Source organism: Trachypithecus francoisi, unplaced genomic scaffold (genome assembly GCF_009764315.1).
Source record: "Trachypithecus francoisi isolate TF-2019V2 unplaced genomic scaffold, Tfra_2.0 Lachesis_group20, whole genome shotgun sequence".
Lineage (NCBI taxonomy): Eukaryota > Metazoa > Chordata > Mammalia > Primates > Cercopithecidae > Trachypithecus > Trachypithecus francoisi.
In genome coordinates this window covers 19,327,873-19,333,872 of record NW_022681466.1, presented here as the reverse complement: position 1 = coordinate 19,333,872, position 6,000 = coordinate 19,327,873, and the positions used below count along the sequence as shown (strand labels likewise).

Here is a 6,000-nt window from a genome sequence, read left to right as displayed (position 1 = left end):
CACATGGTTCTTCCAGCTTGGAGTGGGTTTAGGGGAGACTGAGAAAACAACATGGCTGCCTGCAGTATTAGGCTTTCTTCACCCATCTTAAACTTCTTTTTCCCCTCTCCAGTTTTGAGAGCGAGAAGTTACATGCTCCTTTTCCTCCTCTAGAAGAAACATTTAGCTGGGGCTGACACAAAGGCGAGGACATGAGAAATGACCATGGGAGAAGCCCTGGAGGCAGAAGACTAGGTCTTTGCCCCTTTTACAGTGAGATAAATATCAGAGGTTACTGGAGGCACCCAAACAAAATTGAGGACAGGAAGCAAATATCTAACAGGCTCCCAAACCTCTGTCTACTGTGGGACCCAAATGAGCACATGAATCCCTTCTAGATATCCTTTGGATCCTTTAAGAGTAGCACAGGCCAGGCGCGGTGTCTCATGGCTATAATCCCAACACTTTGGGAGGCTGAGGCGGGCGGATCACGGGGTCAAGAGATCAAGACCATCCTGGCCTACGTGGTAAAACCCCGTCTCTACTAAAGATACAAAAATTAGCTGGGCATGGTAACATGTGCCTGTAGTCCCAGCTACTCGGAAGGCTGAGGCAGGAGAATCGCTTGAACCTGGGAGGCAGAGGTTGTAGCGAGCCGAAACCGTGCCACTGCACTCCAGCTTGGCGACAGAGTGAGATTCTGTCTCAAAAAAAAAAAAAAAAAAAGTAGCAGATACCACTTGGAAACTTTTATTATAAAGGATTATTGGAGTTGGCTATGAATTCTCCTCCTTACTCACGTCTGGTGGGGCCAAACGGCGAGGATCAGATACCACGAAGATACTGGAAGTAGATCAAAGCCTTGAACTCCCAGTCGCAGACTCTACCTACCATGATCCCTACCTGCAGGTGTCTGGGGTTCCTCTTGCCTAGCCTGCTCAGTCTCTGAACCCCTAGGATGGGTCTCTGGCTTGCTCAGAGGTACAAGCTCCCAGCTCCTCTTCTCCAGTCGCCTGAGGACTCAGGGGTGCCTCTCTGAAGGATATAGTTTTAAACTTTGTTTGCTGTAAAAACATATAGCAGGCAGGTGCTTGTCACAAGGGGACTTATTTCTTCCTTCTGCTTCATGCGATGGGGAGGGGTCTGATTGTGGATATCTGCTGTGCTAAGACAGCCACAGTGTGGTCTGAGACAGAGCTTGGTCTTGGCCACTCTGACGTCTGGCTGACTGAGAGACAGCATGGGTGGGTGGAAGAGAGAAGGTTTGCGGGCTGTCATCTCCTCCTTAGGGCCCTATTGACCTTTGGTGGATCCACACTTGAGGTGTGGACAGAGGAGAGAGACAGAGAATGCCTTGTCTCCTGTAGAAAGGCCTCTTCCGGAAACTTCCAAGCACCTAACATTGTAGGAGGAGAATAGGAGATTGAGAGAGAAATATAAAAAGCCATGTTCCCACAATACGATCTCCTACCACTGGCTCAGCCTTCTGTCCGTATGGGAATGATTAGAAATGCTACCTCCTTCCCCAGGGCTGCCAGCTACAAGTGTGAGGCCTCCCCCAACTCTTAGCACGGCAGCCAGGTGTAGTTATAAGTAAGCTTTGGGGTAACTTATCCTTGTGTGACGTGTGTAAGTTAGCCCTTTCTTTGATCAACTAAAAATACATAAATTAGATATTCCCTGGTTTCCCCAAACACTGGTAGCAGTGAATTTTCTTGGAATGCCCATCTTTGGTCTGCTGGCTGATTATTATTTTCAGACGACACTAATGACAGCCCAGATGTGATGTCTACAAAGCCTCACATTAAGGCGCTTGCGTAGCAAACCTGCCATTCAGGTAATGACGGCCGCCCTCTGGAAAAACAAGCTGAGACCACACCGGGGAAGGCCTTGGGTACTTGAGAAGGGTGTGAGGCCAGTCACAGGAGTTGACTCGGTGGAACGGGGCATAAGAGTTACGGGTGGCTTTATGAAGCTTTTGTTGAGTGTGGGAGGGTGGAAAGAGTTTTACTGAAGAGACATGTTTTCTTTGTTTCCCAGCTCAAATCAATTTCCTTATCATGATACAAGCAAAGGTAATAATTATTAGGATTACTTACCATGATTATGGGTGACAGGAATTGCAGTTGGGCAAAGGGACTCTTTTGTATATTTTAATTTCCTTCCCTGAAGTTCTAGCTTCCTTATTTTGTCTTCCTGATAGTGACTCACACCGCAGTAGGCAGGAAGCAGGTATTTAATGACCACTTCTTCATTGGTTCTTTATTCCAACTCCATTCATTCCAATGCAAATTTCTTGAAAACAAAGAATAATGACATCCATAACACAAATGAAAGCAGCCCATCTAAGCTGACTTAATTTAGTATGCAATAGGACACAATTTCATAGTTAGAGTTATTGTTGTTTTTTTTCTTAAAACTTCAGCCATCGTTTGGTTCACTGAAGAAAGAATTTAGAAAGATTTTTATAAGTGAATACTCACTTGTACGTAAATAGAGGTATACTTTTTAGTGCTAGTTAGCTAACACAATAGGCAAACCTGGACAAGTGTTTTCCATTCTCTACTGTGAACCTCTCATGGCTTGTACTACGCATGGAGTCCAGGAAAAATTTGGGACAAAGTGATCGATCTTAACTTCTAGACTTCATTCTGTCTTCTGTTCTTGGTGAGAACCTAAGAAACATCTTCCTTCCAGGCCTGACTTAGTGCTCTTGCAGGTTTAGCTTGCTTGGAGCAAGACTGTGCTAATGGGATTGTAATGATGCCACCTTTCCTGCTGTGTTGTTTATCCTGTTCAGTCGATCGAGGACCTGTTGAGACTGGTTTATAGACACGACACTCACTATGGGGAATGCATCGAATCACCAATTGATCGAAATCACCCATAATCTTGTGACTCTTGGATCAGCAGCCTCAGCAGCCTCTGGGAGCTTGTTAGATGTCCAGCATCTTGGGCCTCAACCCAGAACAATTAGATCAGAATCTGCATTTTAACAAGATCTCCATATGATAAGTATGCACATTAAGATTTCAGAGTACTGACATACAAGGTTTGGGACTGGGTGGTGACCTGAAACTATTGCTTCCTAGAGTGCTGGGGATGATACATGAACATTTTCACAATATGTTTTTTTTGTGATGAGTCTCTGGATAAAATATTTTCAGCTGATGACTGTTGATGGTATTGGGTGTATCTGTGGCCTGTCCATTATTACTACCCTCTCTTTGTCTTTCTTGTCCTATCATATTCTGTGAGTGTGTGGGGAAAGAAAATTTTGATAGAAAACAGGAGTGAGTGTGGCGTCTAACTGGACAGGTTGGGGTCTGAGGTCCTCCAGGTTTGGAACTTGCTAAGCTCTCAGGGAAGCAGTCATTGTCCCTGATGCCGATTGGTTTTAGGCTAAAACAAGTTAAGAACACACCTCTGTGTGAAAGCAGTGGATGTTTGAGATTTGATTAATGCGAAGGTAGCTTTTGGTCATAGAAACCTGTCCTCTGGTCCTGAGTGTCTATTTCTGACTCATGGATCTTGTTCTAGTACCAGGTAAATGACGTCAAACTACCCATTGCCTCTGAAAAATATGAGTTCTGATTTTCAAATAGAAAATCCAGATTTCTCATCCCTGGGCTCTTACCTTAGATAAAAGTCATTGGCAAGGGTTCATCAACATGTGTTGCCCATATTCAGATTTTACATAACTCTCTAGCAAGCATTTTTGACTTGTGTGGCACAAAGAGTAGATATACCGGGTACAAATTCTATTAACACCATTTTATAGCTGTATGACCACAGGCAAGTTAATGCAGTCCATTTGAGCCTCAGTTTCCCCAATCATAAAATAAAGATAATGATATGCCACAGGGTTTTGATAAATGTTAAATGAGATCGTGAATGTAAAACTCAGTCAAGGATACTTGTTATTTAAGAAACTTCTGGTCCATGTGTATGTATGTCACATGCATACATGCTATGTTGCCTATGCATACCATGGAATTAGCAAAAATCGGCTTGTAGTTTCTATTAGATGACTCATAGTTTTATTAGATGAATTCTCATTTAAATTTCAAAGAGAAGTTTGGGTGAGTAGGACAATCCATTTACTGAAATAGTTAGACACACACACACACACACACACACACACACATAATTTCAAGGTAGAACTTCGGAGTATGATTAGGTCATCAGCTCGTTAGGTATCAGAAACACTGTCTTTTCCTTTTTGCATGATCTCACCTCCAGTATATTTTAGAAACTCTCTAACCCTCTTCAGAGAGATGGTGACACGTAGATGTTGTAATAGAATAGATGAGATGGGAATGAGTCACACATGGGAATGAAAGTAGGTATGTATTCATTCGGAAAACCAATGTTGTTACCATACGGAAATAACCAACAAAATACTTCGGTGGTATGTAAACGCCAAAAATCTGAAAAGTATTTATTGATTAAAGGCTGTATAAAAGTATAGCACTTAGAGTATAGCATTGTGAAGAATCATGGCTAGAATAAATGAATTATACTCTTAATGACTTTTAAATATTATGACTAGAAGCTACGTAATAATTATGATCACCTTAATTTGTAAATGACTTATAGTTTCTTGGTGAAGGAGAACATTGGTTACCTATGTTGAAAAGAGATCACCTTTCAGTGAAACTGTTGATTTGTGTGATATTGTAGACATACATATTTGTAGAGAAATTGTTAATGTCCCTGGAATGAGGAACTAAAAGAGAGAGTTAAAAGGAATTGAAACTCAAGGATAAGAAAAAGAATTTCCTTGGGCATCCCAGCATGCTTCAGTGAGGAGCAGGCAATGCCCCGACTCCAGATTGGAGCTACCCTGCTTGGTCCCACTTGGGAAGGAGCAGAGAGGAGAGCTGTGACCATCATGTGCAATGGCTTTGCTCTCTACCATCTCTGAAGAGGGTAGACCCTGGCTTTTCTCTTGAAAGTTTTGATGCTTCATCTGTTGTTATTAGACCAGGACTTTCATAGAAGTCCATGTCAGTGTTAAAATGACTAATATGCTGGTCAAAAGTTGGGTGGGATGCAAATGAACTAGTTCACCTTAAATCAGCTATTGTCACTGAGCAAATAACAGAGTCTTCTGTTTAAAATACTCCGTTTCACTTGCCTATTGCGGCATCAAAAATGACCCCAAAACTTATTGGCTTAAAGCAACCACCATTGTTTTTGTTCACAATTATTTTGTGGGCCAGAAGTTTGGATTCAGAATAGTGGGGATGACCTGTCTCTGTTCTGTGATGTCTGGGGGCAGTGGCACTGTCTTGAATGGCTGGGAACGGGCTGATTCATATGCCTGGAGCCTCAGTTAAGGCTGTTGCCTGGATTCCTCAGCTTTCCTTGGTGTGGGCTCTCCAAGAGGCTAGCTTAGACTTCCTCATAGTATGGTGTCTCAGGGTAATTGAACTTCTCACATGGTAGCTGGCTGCCTATAGGGCATTCCAAGAGGATAACCCCCAATGTGAAAGCATTTAGTAAGCCTCTGCTTGTGTCAAGCTTGTTGATGTTCCTATCGGCCAAATCAAGTCTCATGACCAAGCCCAGCATCAACGTGGGAGGCGCTGGAGAAAGGCATGACTGCTGGAGGCATGGATTCATTGGGGCCACCAATACCTACAGGGTACCCAGAAAATAAAACCATTGTTTAAATGAGAAATTTAAATATATTTTTATAAATTTTTAAATTTACTGTTATAAATAATGGTATTATTTATCCGTTTTCTGTGGTGCAAGACCAAATAGGTATATGCGAAACTGTGGTACAAATTGCTTCATGTCCATGAAAGGTATGGTTAGAAAGATGTTATTTTATCCCAAAGATATGGCATGCTGTATTATTTCACACAGAGTAAACTATTCAAAATCTCTAAGCTAGGCCGAGTGTAGTGACTCACGCCTATAATCCCAGCACTTTGGGAGGCCAAGGTGGGATGGTCGTTTGAGCCCGGGAGTTCAAGGCCAGTCTAGGCAACATGGCGAAACCCAGTCTCT

The 6,000-nt window shown here is 42.7% G+C and overlaps 2 long non-coding RNA genes across 4 annotated transcripts in view; one reads left to right on the top strand and one right to left on the bottom strand.

The window, feature by feature from the left end:
• Positions 1–720: 720 nt before the first annotated feature.
• On the bottom strand, positions 721–2,602 carry LOC117067044. Its single transcript, XR_004430582.1, has 3 exons — positions 2,463–2,602; positions 2,079–2,274; positions 721–1,375 (listed from the first exon to the last, which is right to left on the bottom strand). It is a non-coding gene; the product is annotated as an uncharacterized LOC117067044 (long non-coding RNA).
• LOC117067040 overlaps positions 2,109–6,000 on the top strand; it is a 185,729-nt gene continuing 181,837 nt past the window's right edge. The window contains exons 1-2 of one of the 3 annotated variants that reach the window (XR_004430577.1): positions 2,109–2,646; positions 2,780–2,994. This is a non-coding gene — a long non-coding RNA (uncharacterized LOC117067040). Of the gene's footprint in view, positions 2,995–6,000 lie in introns of all 3 variants that reach the window. The other 2 variants (XR_004430575.1, XR_004430576.1) reach the window with 2 other exon arrangements.